The following is a 20,419-nucleotide window of genomic DNA, read 5'->3' as shown; positions in this document are numbered from 1 at the left end:
TGATTCCTTCTAGATTTTGTATTTTCAGATTCTGATAGGCGAATGCAACATTCAGTGACTCAAACTGTCACTCTCTTCTTCCTCCCCCTCCCTTTCCCCTTCCCTTTCTACCTGGGATGAGGATTCAACCCAGGGCCTTGAGCAGGCTACACAAGTGCTCTACCACTGAGCTACATTCCAGCCCTTTTGATTTTTTCATTATGAGATGGGGTCTTGCTAAGTTATCCAGGGAGGTCTCAAATTTGGGATCCTCCTGCCTTAGCCCCCCAAGTAGCTGGGATGACAGATGTGTGCCACCCTGACTGTCTACCTATCACCTTCTTGATTAGCTCTGTCCCTGAGTATGACTCTCTGGAAAACCCAAGTAGAACTGAGTAGAAGCCACTGGAGTTCCACCCAAAGGCAGTGACTCAGAAAAGTCACCCCTGTGGGATGAGCCATGGTGAGAGACTCCAAGGCTTAGGTACGTCATCTCACATCTCTGGTGGTCAGTATTTGGAAAAGCACTTGCTTAGTCAATAGGATAAAGGGCTGGTACCAGACATGGAGGGGCAGGCGCTGGTGATTGGAGGGGCAAACAAGATAGAGCTCAGGCAGAGACTAGAATTCCAGTGCATCCTCCCTTTTCCCCATTCCCCAGCTGTCTTTCTCCCCTTGAGCTTTCTCTCCTCACCTTGCAGAGCTCCTGAGGAAAGTAATTCACACCATTCTGCAAACTTAAGCCTTTTATGGCTTCTCCTGAGGCATTTGCATGTGGCACCTAGTCTCTAACCTTGGAGGTTAAGGGGACACAGGCACCTCAGCCCCACTCATGGCCCACGAGCCCACTTGATGGCTGCACCCCCGGAAGCCAATCTGAGTCATTCCTTCAGCAACTATTTCTTGAGCACCTACCACTCTGGAAATGCAATGGAGACCAAGGCAGACAAGGCCCCTGTCTCACAAAGCCTATATAGTCCAAAGGGGAGCAGAGAAAGTACAGGAAAACAGGAAAGAGATTAAATAAGTACCAATTGTGGCAAGTGCCATAAAGGAAGCAGACCGGAGCTGGGAAAGAGAATAGAAGTGGGATGGGGTGGAGGGTGATTTCAGATGGAGGGAAGAGGGAACATGAAAGCAGGGGATGGAAAGGAGCCTGTCTGGGAAGAGCAGGGTTTGGCAAGTACTTTCCAGGTGAAGAGATATTTATAGGGAGATATTACAGGAATTGAAGTGTATTTTTTTCCCTTTTTTCTTTTTTTGAACCAGAGATTGAATCCAAGGATTCTTAACCACTGAGCCACATCCCCAGCTCTTTTTATTTGAGACAGGGTCTCACTAAGTTACTTAGGGCCTCATGAAGTTGCTAAGGCTAGCTTTGAACTTGTGATCCTCCTGCCTCAGCCTCACAAGCCACCTGGGATTACAGGTGTGAGCCACCATGCCCGGCAAGGATTGAAGCCTTAAGGCAGATCTTTCCATAGGGGGATCTGATTGGGACTGGGAAAAGTGTGAGATATAACTGTGAAGGACTGGAGAATGCATTGAAGGGAGGGTCCTGAAAAATAAACCATTGTCGATAAACTGGCAGTTTGGGCTGGGGATGTACCTGAGTGATAGAGCACTTGCCTAGCATGCATGGAGGCCCTGGGTTCAATTTCCAACACTACCAAAGCCAAAACCAAAAGAAACAAAGAAAAATTAGGGGTTTGCCCAGTTAAGCAAAGTATTGTCCAGAGAAGCGAGTGGTGGTTTGTTCAGATAAATTGATTTCCAGTAAGTTCCTGAAGCAAATAATGAAAGTTATGTACTGGTTTGCAGTATTATCTTCCTGGGCAAGCACTTTCTGGAATGCAAACGGCCTTAGTGTTATGGTGTGGCTAAGTGCAATAAAGGAAGCAGGGGGCTGGGAAAGAGAATAGAAGTGGGATGGGGTGGAGGGTGATTTTAGGTGGTCTCAGCTCTCAAAGGCAGGGAGGCTGTGGTAGTCTAGCTGAATGATGACGATGTGACCTTGCTAAGGTGGGAACAGTGAAGACAGAGAAATGGAGGGACTGGGACATGTTTTTGGAGAAAAACCAATGGCATTCACTAAACAGACTAGATGGGAAAGAGGAATCAAAGGTGACTGTCCGTTTTTTGCCACCGAAGAAGTGTAGTCCTAGTTATTGAGATGGGGGAATGGCAGAGAGTATAAACAGGCTCCAGGATGGTAGTGGTTAAAGGTTCAGTTTTAAACATAAGTCTAGGATGTCTGTGAGACCCCTCAGTAGAAATGTCAAGCGCATATTTGGGCATGCAAGTCTAAAGTCTTAGAGATTGAAGTAAAAAAGTGGACTGTGGAAGTCTCTTAGGAGAGAAGGCGGATAAGGAGGAAAATAGGGTGTAGGAGATCTTGGTCCACAGGAGCACCCACCTGGAGACCAAGGTGGAGAAGGAGCATAAACAAGGGAAGCTGATCAAGGCAGTCTGAGGGCAAGGAGAACTCAGGAGAGTGCGGAATCATGTTGCCAGTGTTTCAAGGAGGGAGCGGCTGATTGGGTTAAATGGTGTAAATTTGGTGAGTATTCCTGGGAAGTGGTATGGTAATATAGAAAGATCTAGAATTCTCAATCAGGTAATTTTTTTTTTCCATTTACAATCTGTGACCTTGAGCTTCCTTTTTCTCCCCTCTAAAAAGGTATAATGACACACCCTCAAAGATTTGGGGCAAGGTGCAAATAGATGTTTTATAGGAAAGTAGTACTGTGCCTAAGGCATAGTAGGCAGACCCTCAATGTCTGAATTTGGTGGTAGTGACTGAAGAGGCCTGATACCAATGAGATAAAGTGGATGGTGGAATATTGGAGACGAGAGTGCACCTCTCGCCTCCCTGTTCTTCCCAACTCAATCTGCTGTGGCCAAGGGAAGTTACGAAGAAGGAAGCACCGTGAAGTTCCCCCACTGGAGCCAAACAGAGGCTAGAGAAAAACACCAGCAGATGGAAATCACAGGAGCCTCGTCTGGGAAGAGCAAAGGATACGTGGAACATGGGGAAACTCTTTCATGGGTTTCTGAGATGACTTCAACCAGTCATCCTCAAAACAGACCATCAAGAGTCAGAGCTGACTTCTCCCACCCTGCTCCCCTACCTGTTCACTCCTTTGCATCCCTTTATTCCTAGGTTAGCTCAGGCCTGCACCATTTTTTACCCTGGTCATTGCCTCTCTCTTTGTTTCCAACTAGACAGATCTTATCAGAGACCTTACTTTGAATCCCTTAGCTCACCCCCACCCCTAACCCCGTTCCTTTCCATCAGACAACCAATCAATAAGCTATTTATTAAGGGCCCACTCTTGGCAGAGTCCTGGTTAGGCACACAGATTTCCCTAACAGTGAACCAAAGATCTATCTCAGTCCTGTGGAGCTTACAGTCTAATAGGGAAGACAGACATAGGTGATTACCATGCTATCTGCCATCAAGGGGTTTTCAGAGCCCACAAATGAGGCACCTCACCCAGATTTGGGCCATCAAGAAAGGCTCCTGGAAGAGTTGACCCAAAAGGCTCAGACCCAAAAGGTGAATAAAGGGAATGAGCCAGGGAAGGCAGTGGGTGAAGGATGTGGAAAATCACAACCCCCAGAGAGAAAAGGAAGCACAATAAGCCCCAGGGAGAAAAGCAGAACAATGCGCTCCGGACTTTCACAATTTCTCATATCTACAGCTATTCCCCTGACTGCCCAACAGACACATCCCTACGATGACTCAGCCTCACTGAACCCTATAAAACTCAGACCCCTAGAGTAACCACTTGCCATTTTCCTCTTGAAAATGTGCCCCTCTGCTGCTGGATAAACCATCCCTGATCTGTTGAGGTCTGTCTCTGTTTCTCTTTCTTTCTCTTCCATTTGCTTCAGTGGAGGAACGATGAAATCCAAAGCCCTTAGAAGGCCTTGGAAGCCTCACTGGCTATTACCTGACGAAGACCAGCCACCCACACTGGGCACACACAGGGTAATTTGCAGTTTTATAAATTGCTGCACCTTTAGCCTGTCCTCTTCCAATGGTCCCTCCAAGTTCAGATGAGGCCTCCCCCAAAAGACTGATTCCAGTCCTTACATCCTAAGGCCCTCAGTAGGTCCTCACCCAACGAGGAGTTTGCCCTGTCTGAACACTTTCCACTCACTGGAGTTGTGTGCACTCTTTCCTTCAGGAATCCAGTATCTGGTTGGGTGATGCTCACCTGTAGTTAAACTTATTGGCCAGGTGGAGGTAGGAGGATTCCAAGTTTGAAGCCATTCTGAGCAACTTAGCCAGACCCTGTCTCAAAAATAAATAAATAAATAAATAAATAAATAAAAGGGCTGGGAATGTAGCTCAATGATAGAGTGAACCCTGTACTAAATAAATAAATAAAATTTTAAAATGGAAATCTAGGAAGGGCGGACAATGTCTCATTCATCCTGCTGTTCCCAGCACCTAATGGGCCAGGCATATGGTAGACATTTAGTAAAAACTTTGAAAGAAGAAAATCCACCCCCCCTCGGGGGGTGGGGGGGAACAGTACTAAGGAGAGGCCACAGACATTAGGAAGCTGTACAGCTGCAGGTGAGATCAGATTTTTAAGGGGGGTTCTCAAATGAGGTTTTTAAAATTCCAAATCCGGCCTGTTGAAGGAATTCGGAGGTTGAGTGGATAGATAACTTCTCAGATCTTGCTCCAAGTGAAGATTTTTCTGTAGGAACCCTCATTCCTGGGCAGACGGAGTGAGCAGAATCCACTTTCTTTTTCCTACTCTCTCCACCCTTTCACTTCATCTCCACCCACCCCGCGGTCCAGAACCTTAGTCCTTCTCTTCCCAACAGAGGTTCCCAGCTGTTGATGCCTGGATGGACTCCGCTGCAGGGAGGAGGAGGAGGAGGAAATTCTCTGTCCCTCCCTCCTTCTACATCTCCCCACCCTTCTCCCTCCCCCTCCTCCCCCTGCCGGCTCACGGTCTCCCTCCCTCTTTCTCCTCCGAGGCTGTCGAGTCGCCTCGCAGCTGCGAGCAGCGAGCGCCCTGCTCCAGTCCGGGCTCGGAACTGAACTGTGAGCGCGGGTCCTGGAACCCGGGCCCAAGAGCGATCACCCGGGGTCTGAGGCCGGGGCGCAGCGCTCAACCTCGGAGGCTAACCGAGGCGCGGAGCCGCAGAGCCCGCAGGGCGGGAGGGCCGGCCAGCGAGCGTCCGGGCGAGTCCGGGAGCAGGACCGGGAAGGCAGCGAGACGGCCGCAAGCCAAGGGCAGAGGGCAGAGTGCAGAAAGCGGCCTGGCTTGGCGAAGGGCGCCGCCCGGCCGGAACCGAGCTCGCCTCCCGGGACGGTGGCCCCTCGTGGGGCGCGGACCCCGGGTGACCGCGGGTCCAGAGCGACTCCTCCGCGGCCGGCGGGGGGCGTGCCGCCTCCCAGCCCCGCCGCCCCAGCTCGGCCCGCCCGCCGCGTCGCCGGGGCATGTGAGCGGGAAGCCCAGGCTACCAGTCGCGAGGATCGCACGGAGGAGGAGCAGGAGCGCGGAGCCCCGAGCCCCGAGCCCAGCGCCTGGCTGAGTAGTAAGTGCGCCCCGCGCGGCTTCGTGCCCCTCTCCCCGGCCTGAGAAGTTTGACACTCGCGCCCCCACGTTTCTGGGCACACGGCGATCCTCTTCCCTTCGAGTTTCCATCCTTTGCAAAGTTTTTCGAGGAGGACCGGACCCTCGCCGACCCTGAACAACGCCGGCCAGTGGCGGCTCCTCGCCGGCAGAGCCCGGTCCTTGTGGAGAGGAGTGGCAGCCTGAAATGGCCGTGGGTGGCTCTGTGTATGTGTGCGCACCACACGAGCGAGCTCCGGCCCCCACCCCCCCCCCCCCCCCCGCCACCAGCCCCACGCCGGCTCCTCGCCAAGCCGCCGGGCGCCAGGTCTTTTTCACCAACCCGACTGTGCGCCCAGTTTAAGGATTTCCCAGCTGGAAGCCGGGCGATGTGTGCGTGCCCCGCGTCGGGGGCCAGAGACCAGACGCAGAGCTCCCCCGCCCTGAGTGTGTGGGGTGCCGGGGTGGGGGCGGCCGCGCACCCCTTCCCACCGTTCCAGGTTCGTTCCTGAGAGAACCAGCCGGGCGCCGCCTCCTGTTTGTTTTCTGCTCGCACTGCTCGCGTTCCACCCCCACCCCATCCCAGCCTCTCCCTAGCACCCCTACCTCCCACCCTAGGATGCCAGAGGGGGTCCTTTCCCCCTTATTTCACTGCAGAAGCAAATTGTGCCTAGGGATTGGGAGACGCGGAGGCGATGGTCGCTCAGTCCCAGCGGCTCGCCATTGTTTTCCCACCCCGCGCGTTCTGTACGTAAACACACACTCACACGTGTATGTGAGTGTGTGGTGGTGTGTGCACGAGCGTGTGTGCGCGCGCGCTTGCTCGGGTTGCTTGGAGTTCCCAGACGCGCTGGGATAGCCCGTGGGATTGCCCCGCTGTCCTCCAGGGTGTTCCGGCTGGAGGTGCCCCATTATTTAACTGGAGCTGGGGAGGTTCGGTGAGCTGGGGTTGCCGGAGAGTCCCGGGCGGGGCCGCGAGTCCGGCCTGGGCGGGAAGTGAATTTTGAACTTCAGCCCTGGACCTTTCCGGGAGGACCCCGAACGCTGGAGCGGCGGCTCCCTCCCTGTAGGGCCCACGGCAGCTGCAAAGACTCCGCTGGCGCTCTTGGCAGTCGCCTCCGTGACAGGGGCTTGGAGGAAGCCGGGGAGTTTTCCTGGGAAGTTTGCTTTAACTCTGTGGGAATTTCCGGGCCGAGCGCCTTGGCGCTGGCGCTGGTGAAGGGGTCTGGCCAAAGGCAGCCAGAGAAGATGCTGCTGCTGCTCTGGGCGGGGTTTGCAGAGACCCAATTTCTACTGTGCTCCCTTTAGGAAGTGCCTCGCTAGATGCTGGGTTTCAGCACAGTTGAGTCCTAGTTCCCCACCGAGGCGCAGCGTGAGTTCGAGCGAGTTCCTCAACTTTTCTGGACTTTTTCTTATGAAAACAGAAAGAATTGCGCTCCCACTTTTGAAACTGGTATATAGTGATCCTTTGAAGGATACTGGTTTGGAAGGCATGAACTCCAGGAGGGTAGGGGTCCACCTACTTGGACCACTGACAATCAAGTGTAGCCTAGTGATTAAACTCCAGGCAGCTAGAATTAGATCCCCAGTGCTGGTATGACTTGGAGCAGTTTAATCAACCCCTACCCTACAGTTTCCTCATCTTTAAAATGGGGCTAATATGAAGAGTACCCACCTCTTGATCCTGAAAAGGAAAAAAAACTAATCTGGAGTTCAGTGGTAGGGTACTTGCCTAGCATGCCAGAGTTCCTGGGTTCCATTCCCAGCACTGCAAAAATTAGCTTTTACTGCATTATTTTCTGATGAATTTCTTTGGTCGTGCTGGGAATGGGACCCAATGCTTGGAGCTTGCTGGGCAAATGCTCTGCCACTGAGCTACATCCCCCAACCTGTGCCATTATTAAGTGAACTTGTGTAGAGCCCAGAAGAGCACTTTGGGATTGTGCCCACTTAATCAATTTTTATAATTTATTCACTGAACTCCTGTTCCCCGGTTCTGATTTGGGCTCTTAAGATCAAACTTGTCCTTCCTATTCCTCGTTTAGTTTCATTTTCTTGAGTCTTTTTTTCTTTTGTTTTTTCCTCCCTTGCTTCACAATATTTGTGAACAGCATTTCATCTTTCCTTCTTTTAAAAAATCAGACAGGGAACCACTGTAGTATTCTTTCCATGGAAATTGGGCCCCAGGAAGGAAGTGTCTCCAAAAGGGTGTCCCCTGGGCATTCTTGGCCAGGGCTGCTGGCTCAGGATTGGATGTGCATTTGTGTCTCTGGGGCTGTGTGAATTTCCAGAGAGAGGAGCCCAGGTGTCTGGAGCCCAGGGGAAGAGTCAGGTGGGATAGGCTGTCCCTGGAGGAGCTCTGCTCTGCATTTCCTGCTGCTGGGACTCACTTGGGAGCCTGGGAAGGCCCAGCTGCCAGGGCACACTGAGTATGGGATTTAGGTAAATGAGGGACAAATGTGCCACCTCTACCTTTCCACTAGTAGTTTGAGTTTGGCTTCGGCGTAAGCTCCTTGTTTGATTGTGACCACTGCAGAGCACAAATAAGAGGTGAGGCAGCCAGAGCGAGGGCGACAGGCTATCTGAGACAGGAGGCTCCTGTCTTGCTTTCTCTTGCCTTCTTAACCTGCCCCAGGGATGGGAGAGGATGGCCAGAGATTCAATTCTTGGTGCTTGGAGACTCTGCAGGTGGAGAGCTTTCAGTGATGAGACCCCACATTGAAGATAACTTCATTCCTTTAACAGAAACATGCTAAAGAAATGTGACAATCAAGTACCAGGCCCTGTGCTAGGCAGTGGGTTACAGGTGAACAAGACAGGTAGCATGCCTGCCTTCAGAGAGGCTTCTTTCTTTTGGGGGGTGGGGAGTACTGGGGATTGAACCCAGGGGTACTTTACTATGCTACATCCCCAACTCTTTTTATTTTCTATTTTGTGACAGGGTCTTGCTAAGTTGCTGAGGCTGACCTTGAACTTGATATCCTCCTGCCTCAGCCTCCAGAGTCACTGGGATTTTAGGCAAGTGCTCCCAAGCCCTGCCAGAGGCTTCTTTCTAAAGGGGCTGTAGGGGACCAAGATAGTAGTGGCTCATCCTGTGTGATATGAATGAAGTACCACAGGGTGATGGGAAAGAGGGTATAGAGGCCGGTGGCAGGTGGCCCTGGATTGGGAGGGCAGTGAAGGCTGCCCCACACAGGCCTGAAGACTGGGGAGAAGCCAGCTGCACAAAGACAGGAAGAAGGGGATTCCAGGGTGAGGGAATAGCAAAGGAAACCCCCTGTGGACAAGGGGAGCCAACAGCTATGTGGCTCTGGGGAGAGACCCTGAGGACAGAGGGCTGGACCTGGCCCCTCCTCACCTGGTAAGAATCCTATCTTTTATTGCCAGAGCCATGGGAAACCATTGGAAGCTAGAGAGCAAAATAGTCTTGATTCATGATTTTTAAAGATTATTTGGTGCAAAAAAAAAAGCAGTAATCCCTAATTGCCTCAGGGGAGGGAAATGGTGGCTGAGGGAGGAAAAATTTTGTTTTTCCTGTAGGCCCCTTTATCAAAAAACCAAAAAGCGTAGTTAACAAAGAACAGTGTATCACCTGGAAAACGCATACAAAAAGAAGAAAAAAAAACAGGATCTAAAACTGTGTAAGTACCAATTTTGTAAAGATCTAATTATCTGTATACACATGTCCATCATACGCACATATGTAGAACACCGGACACATGCATCAAATGTTTACAGAGGTTAATTTGGGACACTGGATATATGGATAATTTTTTATTTCCTGTTTTAATCTTCTGTTGGTTTTTCCAATCTTCTACAGTGGTCATAAATTACTTTTATAAGTGGAAAAAAATTGTGAAAAATAGAGATGACTTTAGCCTGAAAAGGACTAAGAATGGAATTTAGGGGGGGCAGGCAGGCTGCTTGAGAACTGAGAAGGAGGGTGCTTTGTATTAGGGTGGACAGTGGGAGAGTTAGTTCCCACCTAAGTAGAGCCAACAGGTCTCACTGACAAAATTTTGCTTAATATCTTATGCTCTTGCCTAAAGAGGGCTTACCACCCCAACTCTGACTTTGTGATGAGGAGTGTGAGGATCAATAAGGGTGAAGAGTGATTTCTAGGCGAGCGCGCTACCGCTTGAGCCACATCCCCAGCCCTTTTTTTTTTTTTAAGAGAGAGAGAGAGAATTTTTTAATATTTATTTTTTAGTTTTTGGCGGACACAACATCTTTGTTTGTATGTGGTGCTGAGGATCGAACCCGGGCTGCATGCATGCCAGGCGAGCGTGAAGAGTGATTTCCAACCTCGGATTCCATCTGCCATTCTATCCCCATTGTTCCTCTTGATGGGAAGAGCCTCAATCTGGACATTTTGCTACTTTGATAATTAGCAGAATCAGAGAAACGAGTGTATGTAGTGAGAAGGATTTAGAGCCAGGCGATACACTGGTCATTTATCATTTCTAAACCTCTCTTTTCTCATCTGTGAAATGGGACAACAGCAATGAGAATACCTCCCTGGGAGCTCTTGAGAAGCACATGGCAGCGGTTGCTTTGTGGATGGTAAAGGCTGCTGCTGAGCCGGTCTATTCCTCCAAGAGACCTAGGGGAGGACACGCCAGTCTACTAAGGTTTTCTCCTCTCTGGGGGTGCTTCAAGATGGCCTTTAGTTGGGTAGTTCTCTGGGTAAGTCTCCAGGAAGCGGACACTACCGGAAAAAGTGGATTCAGAAGCAGCTGGACTAGGGTGCCCCCTCCCCCAGCACATTCAGGGGTGAAGCTGTGTTTGAAAAGAGCTCTGTGCTGGGAAGGCTGGCCTGCACAGTAAATCGTGCTTTGAATGGGAGTTATTTTTGTGCGCACTGTTTGCTTAAGAGGACTGCTCCTGTCTGAACTCGCAGCAGCCCTCACCCTTTGCTAGTCCCTTCCCAGAACCCGGATATGTTAGCCAGGGTGGCTGTCATAATGCTTGTCACCAGATGGGGAACCAGAATTCATGGAGGATAGCTTCTGCATCTCCCATTATCTCCCTCCCCCAAGTTGGAGGGCATGCTCTGTGTGCTGGTCCTGGCCTGGTGTCTTGACGGGCTCTTGTTTAGCCTTGGGAAAACCTGGTTAGGAGATTTGCTACAGGCCAGCTCAGCAAGGCTGCCTCCAACCTCTGCCAGCTTCTCTGATGGGGTCACTCTTTATTTATTTCCTTTAAAATGTATAATAGTTGGCCTGGCGTGGTGGTACACACCTGTAATCCTATAATTCCAGCAACTGGGAGGCTAAGGCAGGAGGATCACAAGTTTGAGTCAAGCCTCTGTAATTTAGTGAGGCCCTAAGTAACCCTGTCTCAAAATAAAGAACTAAAAGGGCTCCGGATGTAACTCGGTGGTAGAGCAACCCTGGGTTCAATCCTCATTTAAAAATAAATAAATAAATAAAATGTAAAGATGCATATACTTTCCTGAGCCGCCTGGATGTGGTAGTTTCTCCTGAGAGTGCCTGTTCCATACCCAGGGACCTGACCCAAAGAGGCCACGTGGGCCCCAAAGCCTTCCCAGACCCCTAGAGAAAGGGTTCCATCCATTCCCATGGTTCATGGCACAGGACCTCCCAGACACCTCCTGGGACTCCAGGTGTATTCTTGGGTCTGGTCCATGAGTTGGCAGGGCCCTGGATGTGCCATGTGGGCCTGGCATCTCTGAGCTCCAAGTGTGCACGTGGGACAAGTTAGCAAAGGAACGGAGACTTGTGCCCAAACATGAGGATTCCAGCCTTGGGGATGCGCAGGCATGGGGTAGTAGGGAGAGGAAGGAAGAAGCAGGGGCCGCATCCTCAGCTGCTACCTTGTTTTCCTAAATAGCATTCACTACGCAGGCCTTTTCGGTCTCTCTAAAAAGCCTGACACCGGGAAGCCATCAAATCTGGAATTCAGTTCCCTTGATAGGAACAGCATTCAGACTCCTCCCCCACCCCATGCTCCCCACAGCAATGGCCTTAGCATTTAAATGGCCTTGGCACGAAGCCCCATAAGCTGTCCATGGGGTTGGGGCAAGGCTGGGGGGAAGGGTATATTAGCGTTACCCCCCTCATTGTGCCCCTGTGTCTTCTGGGGACACGTCCAAGGCAGAATTTCAGTGCTTTGGCTCCAGAGGAGAAAGGGGAAGGGACCACCTCTGGGCAGCGGTACTCCTGGCACCCTTCCTCCTCTTGGTTTGGTCTGTAATCCCTGCCAGGCCTGGAGCTCCCTGGGGGATCCGCCCCAGAGGAGGCCAGACTGTCTCCTCCCCTCTGCCTTACCTCCCCCAGTCCCCGCCTCCTTCTTGACTCAGAATGGAATGTGCAGCCTGTGGAACAGGATGGGGTGGGAACTAGTTCCAGTGGGCTCGCTCCCCCCTCTTCACATCCCCCTCCAAAGGGGGTGAGGAGTGCCCCCGCTGCCACCCAAATCCCACACCAAGTTGGGGCAGAGGTGGATGCCACAGGGGTCCAGGTCTGGCCATTTGAAGGAGCAGCCAGTGCCGGGGATTTCCTTTAACCCTGGTGGGGCAGGTGGGGAGTTGAGGGCAGAGCAGCCCCGTCCAGTAGCCACGGTGGCCCATCCAGGACCAGCTTCGTTGACTTAGTTTTTAAAAACTGTGGCTCGTTTATTTTCTTATTTCTATAGTTTCTAGAAACAATGCCTCATTGTGTGTGACTTTTGTTATCAGCATGAAAAGGTTTTAAAATATATCTTGAGTAGCCAGTGAAACAGAAATCTGTGTTTTCGTGAAAGTCCAAGAGGAATCAGGGTTCGGTCAATACTAGGACAGCAGAAGAGGGTTCCAGGTAGGAGGGGTAACAAGAAGACAGTCAGGGGTTCCCTGGAATCCCAGGTTGTCCCTGGCTGCGGGGCTGTGGGAGCCCTGAGGCCTCCAGCCTTGGCCCTGGTACATGGGAGAGGCTGAGCCAGGAGGGAGGTCTGGGCTGGAGCTGCCTCATAAGGATTCAAAAGAATGAACCCTCCGGGCCTCCCAGGCAGGACCGAGCCCTCTGCAGAGCAGTGGCAGGTTGTCTCTGGGATGTGAAGCCCTCTGCACCCCTTGGGCAGCCAGTGCCCGCCTCAGCCCTGTTGTGGGAATCTGAAGTCATTGGGCCATTCCCTGAGGCTTTGGTTCTGGGCCTGCTCCTTGAGGGGTGGGGTAGGGCTGGAGGGAAGGGGAATGAGAGGGTGGTGGGGAGGGTTGGGGGAAGCCTGGGAGCAGGTGGGCCAGGGCTCTCTGCACAGGTGCAGTGCGGGGGAGCGTGAATAGCAAGTGTTGAAAGCAGAACAGAGGGGCCCTCAGCCATTTCTCTGGCTTATAGGACTCACCTTTTCTTGACTGGTGGAGAGGGTGTGCTTGTGCATGTGCATGTGGAAGAGAGGTGGGGGATGGGGGTCCTGCTCTCCCCACTTCTCCTTGAGCTTCCATCCTCCTGAGCTCCAGGTGTCCAAGTGGATAGGGATTTCAGTCCCCCTACTCACCCTCCCATCCTCCCCTTACCTTCTGCAGGATCAGGGTACCTCTGCAAGCCTCACCCAGGAGAGTCTGGGGCTGGAGGAAGAGAGGAGGGGTCAAGACAGAGCCAAGAATGGGGTCAAGTGGGATTCCTTAGAGGGAGGGGAGGCCTCTCCCCTTAGTTGGGGTGAAGGTTTCAGCCTTCACTCACAGGTGCCCTGGCCAGTGAACTCCCAGTAGTAGATCAGGAAACAGCGTCAGAGAACTGGAAGGGGCCCTGTGTCAGCCCTTGCCTTGGATAGCGGTAGGTGGCAGGAGGGCTTTCTCTTTGGTATCTGAGGGAGACAAGGGATGAACTTGACTGCCATCTGCTAGAGAATTGTTGTCATGAGTGATGGGGCTCTTCCGGTAGTGCAGTGTATGCGCTGCCTAGACGACTGGACATCATGGCCGTGTTGGAAGTGGCTCAGAGTAAGCACCAGGGACCTATGGTTTTCATAATGTAAGTTCCCCTTCTCTTCTACTAGGTTTGCTGGGCCTTAGATCCAAATTCCTCCTTATGGCGCCCCCATTGGGGAGTGATTTTGGCTGTACTATCTTTTCCTGGGCACTGATTGATGTGGGGCTTGGGGGACCAGAATTAGGGGGTGCTTGTGTTTGAGTGTGGGTGTTTGGCAGGTGAGAGAGGGTCTGTGGAGCTGGATGGTCACTCCCTTTGTTGATTCAGGGTTGTCTGTGCACAAGTAGAAGTGTGAGCGACCACCAGAGCCATGGCGGATTGGGTGGATTGCCCACTTGGACAGAGTGGGCAAGAGAGAGGTTCCTGCAGTACCGAAGAGAAAGCCCTTCCCAGATCCTTTTACTGTCCCTCAACTCATAGGGTCTTTGTATCCCTGCCTTCCTCTCTCCCTCTCCCATGATCAAAACTCCTCTGTCCCTTGACTGCAGGGGATCCCTGCTGTTTGATCTCTAAGGAGATAACCAGCTAGTCAGATTTGACCAATCTAGGTGCATGGGCTGGTGGCAAAGTAACAGGTAATTCCAGAGTCTTTTAACCAGCTACGCTAACCAGCTAGCTACCTACCAGCTACCTACAGGACCTTATTAATTGAAAAGCTGATTTTAAAATGGGAACTTAGGGATGGGGAAGGGAGGGAGGGCCCCTGCAGGGGCTGTTCCCTTCCTCCTTCTGTCCTCTCACCAAATAGGCAGGAGTGTTGGCTTTGGGCCTGTGCCCACCACGCTGGGGCCAGAAGACCAAGAGACCCGCACAGCCCTTTCCCAGCTTTGAGAAAGGTAGAGAAGTGAGTGACAGGTACAATAATGGCTGACATATGTGAGGAAGGAAGGTGCAGGGTGCTTCAGGAGCATCCAGGAGGGCCACCCAATCCAGATTTGGTCTGTTAGGGAAGGCTCCCTCCCGGTTAGACCAGGAGATAGCTTGGCAAGAGAAGGATATAAGGGCAGATTCCCCCTGCATCTCCCATGGGTCCCATCAGGGTCTCCCAGGGCATATCACATGGTCCTGTCCCTTACCAAGGACCTGGGCACATCATAACTGCAGGGTAGACAGGTGGCCAGAGCCTCTGGCATGCAGAGGACTTGTTTGGCTAGGAGCTGGGTGGTTGGCACCAGAACCTGAGTTTTGGTGTGTGCTCATGTGTGGGGCGCTGAGGTGGGGCTGCCTGTGGTGTGGTGTGGTTCTCATGGGGCTTGGGCTACCAGGGAATTGGAACCCAAGCGAGTGTCTTCAAGGTGTGTGTGCCCACACGCATGCGCACACTCACAGGAACACTCTGGCCAACTGCAAATTAGCCAGACTGGCGTGAAATGCCTTCGCTGCTTCTCTCCTCTCCTCCGGTCCCTCCCTACCTTCCTGAAAAATCAACAACTGTGTCAACAGCAGGGTGATTGTGCTTGGCCAGCAGCCTCGGGGGCTGCCAGGGCTGGGCAGGTGCTGGCAGGGGCTGCGGAGCCCCACGCTGGGTGCAGGCGGCCTGGCTGCCAGGGCTGCAGGATAAACAAGGCCGCACACAGGCTCTCTGGGAAGCGAGGCCACGGCAGGCAGGAGGGGAGAACAGGTGTCCCAGGAGCTCGCAGACACAAAGGGCCTCTTGTCTCCTCCTCCCCTGCCTGGCCCAGGGAGCAGCCCCCTCTCCTCCCTCCCTCCAGGCTCCGCCCAGAGCCCAGTGACCAGGTCAGCCAGGGTGCTGTCTTGCAGATCCCCGGCCTCTTGGCGTTGGTTTGTTCTTGCTTGAGGCCGAGGTAAGGCCAGTCCGTGTGCACTAACTGAGGAGACAAATCCCCCGGTCCTGAGGCATCCTTGGGTCTCAGTTTCCCCACTGAGAAGATGGCAAGATCACTCTGCCTTGCGGGGGGCACCCAAGAAATGGGAGGAGCACCTGGAGCTTTTGAGAAGGAAGAAGTGCTGTCAGGAGTGATGGAAGTGGGGGTTCCGCGTGGGATTTGGGCCTGGGACGTGGCAATATCTTCCTCCCTCTTGACCTCTTTATAAAACAAACCTTTACCTGCGCTAGGGACTGGGAGACAATGGAGAAAGATACAGAATCAGCAGACAGATGGTTTCTGGAGCCAGGCTGCCTGTGGTCTTGGGAATGGTGACTTGACTTCTGTGAGCCTATAAAATGGAGGTGGAAACGGTGGTACCTGCTCATGCTCACGGAGCGACAGTAATGCTGGGATCTGTGAAGCTGTAAAGCAATGTGTGGCCCGTAGTACAGCATGTATGTGAGTGCCTGTACTGTCCCTGTCCCTGAGAGAGTATTAGGGGTTTAAATCTAGCCAAAGCCCAAGAGGTAGGCCAGGGAACAAATAATTGCAGTCTAGTGAAGTGCTAGGAGCCAGTGTGCCCAAGGTCCCTAGGATTCCCTGAGGAATCATCAACCCTTCTGGATTGTTAGGGAAGGGTTTGGGAAGGAGGACCTTGGAGCCAGGTTTTGAGCAGGCGCAGGAGCTGCTCTTCAGGAATGTGGGAAGGTCTTCTAGGCAAGGGCCCCGAGGTGTGGAAGTGCATGTTTGTGCAGTACTGTTTTGTGCAGGTGACAGTTGGGGTGGCCTGGACTGTGTGAGGGGACCTGTACAGCATGGGAGGTGCCAGTATGGCTGCCACTCAGCAACTTTCTCCTTCCCCTACTACATTATGCTCACGTCCGTCATCCTCATTCCCTCTGGAATGTTCTTCAGTTCAGAGAGAGTGGAATGAAAACGCCCTGGGGTGTTAGGGTCAGAAAGCTCTAGATATGAAGCTTCTGGATTTTGAGTCTTGGTGCTGGGCTGTTTATCTCCCTTTACTTTCCTCATCCAAAAATAATGGGGGCGATGGACTCTCCTCCGTGGCAGGGTTCAGTGAGGATGGGAGGAAAAGGTGCACGGCACCTGGTGTGCGTGAGCTGGCCCGCGTCGCAAACCTGTCTGGGCCTCAGTCTCCATCTCTATAACAAGGGGACGTGGTCTGTGTCCTTCTTCCCATGGTTTTCAGCGGTGATAGGCCAGGCTGCCCGTCACCTGGGTAGACGAGTCAGGCTGGAGACCCAGGACCCCTGACTTGGACCAAGGGGCCCGTGCTGCACTTAGGGTCCCCAGCCAGGCCCTGCTGGATGAAGCCGGGGGAGCCTGATGCTGAGGTGGAGCAGCATTGGGTGCAGGACCCTCTTTGTGGCTGCCTGGGTGCTGCTCAGGCAGCAGGGCCCCTGTCCTTCCTTTCCCTGTGGGGAGAAGTCCCCACAGCCCTCTGGCCTCTCCCCAGCAAACTGTCCAAGTTAGGCCGGGTGGGGAGCCTCGGCTCCCCACATTCTGCAGATGAGAAAGTCGCTGTTCGGAGAGGTGGCTTTGCTTAGGTGGCAGGGCTTCCCTAAGTCCCTCCTGGCTGTGCATCTGCAGGGAGGAGGCTGGTCCCTATGGTGTGTCTGACCCCTGTGCAGAACAACTGAAAACCCGCTCTGTACATCTTGCTGTCTCCTGGCCTCCTGCCCTGGCCTCTTGCCATTGGTTTTGAAAAACTGATGATGGGAAGGGCCCTGAGCGGCATCGGGGAATGTCTGGAGCCCAGTGGATCCCCTGACAGCCACAGGGAGCCCGGCCCGAGGCAAGATCCAGAAGGATGTGGCACCTGGCAGAGGCCGCCATTCTCCTCCTTGCCTCTGTTACCTGCTGTGGTTGTGCCTGGTGTGGACAGAGCCCCGCTCCCCCTTCCTCCCTGCGGTCATGTTTCTCAGGTGGTCATGAGGTGAACTGAGGCCAAGGAGAGGAGCTGGTGTGAAGAGGAACACTGAGAGGCAGGGCTGGGGACACTACTCAAGGGTCACCTGGCCAGGTGGTCAGATGGCTTCGCAGGTACCCTGGAAACTTCACAAGTCAGAGAGAGGAGGAAAGAGCAGCAGGGACACTTAGATTTTTCCAGGGGTCTTGTCCCTATTTACATGCGATTTGCATATAACTTACACACTGAACACCGTTTTGTAATTTGTCCCTGCACACATTCAGATTGGCCCTGTCCTGTTGTTCTTTCCAGAGATGGCTGCTTCCATCTTCTTGCTCTGTCCTGTTTTCCCATTGTGACCTCTCTTACAGGGAGGGCAGGGCACTGGGAACACAGAGTCAGCTTGGGGTTGTCCTTGTCATCTGTCTGATTCCACCTCCCTGGGGTTAGCACAGAGGGCTGGCCCTCCACTGCTGTTCCTTAGCAGGAACACATCATCCCAGCAGCTGTCCCTTTACCTGCATTAGGGAACATGTGTCCACCTGCTTGGCACTCAGCAGGTGCTCCATAAATGTGAGGATAAAGCAAAATTAGAGATTGAAGGCAAAGGTGGCAGGATGGGAAGGCACACCAGACAGGTTGGGCCAGGTTTGTGCCTGTGAAAGGGGGCTCGGGCAGAGTGGGCCTGGGGGGTCCTGAGGGTGGGAGAGTTGGCGGTGGTGGCCAGAGAAGGCATTTCTTTGTCTTCACAACCTTGTAGGATCGAGGGTTGAGGATGAGAGGAACGGAAAGGAAGAGGCCGATTATTTTGTTTTCCAGATTGAGAGTCTTGTTATTAGCAATTTATTACATCCGGGTCTCCAGCCAAGCACATTCTGTTCTCCAGTGTCGGGGGAAAATGCTTGGGGGACAGGGCAAGAGGCTGGACAGGAAGGAGGAATGGATCAACAGTTTTATGATTGACGATGTGGTGTCTTGGCCTGTGCTAGGGGACAGTTTTAATATGGGGCCAGTGTGAGCCCAGCCCTGTGTGAGGAGGCGCCTCTGGATGGCCTGAGAGGCTCTGGGGTGCGGGGAGCAGGCTCTGCTCCCACACTCATGCCCCCCACCCCCGGCCTTGGGTTTCTCATTTCTCCATGAAACAGGTCCGGAGCAGTGACTCTCAGAGCAGGAACAGGGGAGCTGGCGTGTTCGAACCCAGGAAGAGAGGGAGCAGGCAAGATTGTCACCCCTGTGGAAAGAATGGTGCACCAGGCAAACAACCCCCTTTTTGCAAATGCGCTGAGCTGGCGGAATTTCACTTGGTGGCTGCGAGATTGGGGCGGTAGATAGAGCTCTGCGGGCTGTGCGCGCAGGTTGTTATGTGGGGGTCCCGGAAGAGAATGGAGAGGGCCAGGCCAGTGCCCCTTCCTTTGAGCTGGCCTCCATGCTACCCAGGGCTCATCACTGGTCCCCGTTCCTGGAGGCAAGTCCCCTACCTCCATCCATCCCTCAAGTAAGTTGGCCTCCTTCTTCCCTTGTTCCCCCTCATTCTCCTCCTAGATGTTTGTCTTTGATTACAAGTAGCTACTCCCCTCTTCAAGAGCATTCCCCAGGATGCATGGTAGGGAAAGCTCGTGGACAGAACCTTCTCAGGGTCACGGATGGTGGTGCCTGATCCCCCGGGCCTCTGGAGGGAGCAGAAGCTGCATATATTTATGTATTTATTTTTAATTTTTTGGTACCGGGGCTTGAGCCCAGTGGTGCTCTACCGCTGTGCCACATCCCCAACCCTTTTAATTTTTTTTTTTTTTTTTTTTTTACTTTGAGACACGGTCTCACTAAGTTGCTTAGGTCCTTGCTAAGTTGCAGAGGCTGGCCTTGAATTTGGGATTCTCCTGTCTCAGCCTCCCGAATCTCTGGAATTATAAACATGAGCCACCATGACCAGCCAGAGACTGCTTTTTGAGTGAGTCGCCCAAATGGTGGTTTCTTGCATTCCCGCCACTTCTCCAAGCTTGGTTCCTTTGGATGGTGGTTGATGGGCAGGTTACTGTAAGATAAGAAGCTCAGGTGGGACTCTGGGAAGGTCGCCTTGGAGGATGTGTTGGGTGGTCCTGAAGAAGGGTGTTAGGCTGCGAGAGGTGGCCTGGTTTCCAGCCGGGAGGCATGTCCCCCACTTGGGCACATCCCCCTGAGGTGGGTTGGTGGGTTGGCTACTTGCCTTCTGTTCTCTGGGTTCTCAAGGCTAGCCAAGGCTTCATGAAGGGACAGATGCTGAGATTCAATTTAGTGCATGTGTATTTTTTTTGGGGGGGTGGTGGTGCCGAGGATTGAACCCAGGGCCTTGTACATTCCAGGCAAGCATTCTCCCAACTGAGCTCTATCCCCAGCCCCAGTGCGTGTGTATTGAACGGGACTCAGAACTCCACCAGCAGCCCCTATGTCTGCTAAGATGACCGTGTTTGAGGGACACCTTGGACCAGGTGTACTAAGGAGCAACAGTGGCTGAGCTCCCAGCCCAGAGGCTGAGGGAGCCCTGCCCGGAGGGGAAGGCATCCTGTTAGTTTAGACTGCAGTTAGGCACAGACCACCCAGCCTAGCGGGAACCTTGGACACAGGCCACCGAGCTGGGACTTTGTTGACAATGGGGAACCAGAGGTTTCAGAGAACTTTCAGAATGGGTGGCTCATTCATTCAGGCTGAAGCATCTCTCATTGTCCTTGAAAAATTCCCGCAGTACCCAGTTCTTTTCCATTCAGAGGCAAGTCTTTGAATTGCGTGCAAGTCTTGCTGAACTGCCTGGTGACTGAGACAGACTCCCCTTCCCTGCCAGGCCTGGGGGCTCCAGGGTGTGGGGCTGAGGCTGGTGGCCCTGAAAGATGTGCTGCTTTTTCCTGTCTGCCCTGACCTACGCTGCCCACCACTTTGGTCCCACTGGGGCTCAGTGAATGTGGCCACTTTTCCTGGGAAATCCAGCTTGTCAGTTTCCTAATGAATGGGCAAACTTGCATTGTTCAGGATTGATCTCAGGATGTCATTTTAAAAGGCAGCAGTTGAGTGTATTTTTAAACAAATGAGAACCTGGCGAGATTTACCAAGCCCTCAGTGTATGAAAGGCCCTGGGTGAGGAGTTAAGGTCCTGCCCTCAGGGAGTCCCTACTCTGTCTAGGGGAGAACAAACCCCCTTTC

The 20,419-nt window shown here is 52.9% G+C and overlaps 1 protein-coding gene across 2 annotated transcripts in view; it reads left to right on the top strand.

The window, feature by feature from the left end:
- The first annotated feature begins 4,989 nt into the window (after positions 1–4,989).
- The window catches only part of Sox13 (SRY-box transcription factor 13), a 45,142-nt gene continuing 29,712 nt past the window's right edge, over positions 4,990–20,419 (top strand). The window contains exon 1 of one of the 2 annotated variants that reach the window (XM_027945715.2): positions 4,990–5,544. The gene's annotated coding sequence lies outside the window, so the exon portion shown is untranslated. Of the gene's footprint in view, positions 5,545–9,108; positions 9,203–20,419 lie in introns of those variants that run through there. The other variant, XM_071600154.1, reaches the window with a different exon arrangement.

The sequence above is a fragment of the Marmota flaviventris genome, chromosome 12 (assembly GCF_047511675.1).
Source record: "Marmota flaviventris isolate mMarFla1 chromosome 12, mMarFla1.hap1, whole genome shotgun sequence".
NCBI classification, from domain to species: domain Eukaryota; kingdom Metazoa; phylum Chordata; class Mammalia; order Rodentia; family Sciuridae; genus Marmota; species Marmota flaviventris.
This window is presented reverse-complemented; position numbering and strand designations above follow the sequence as displayed.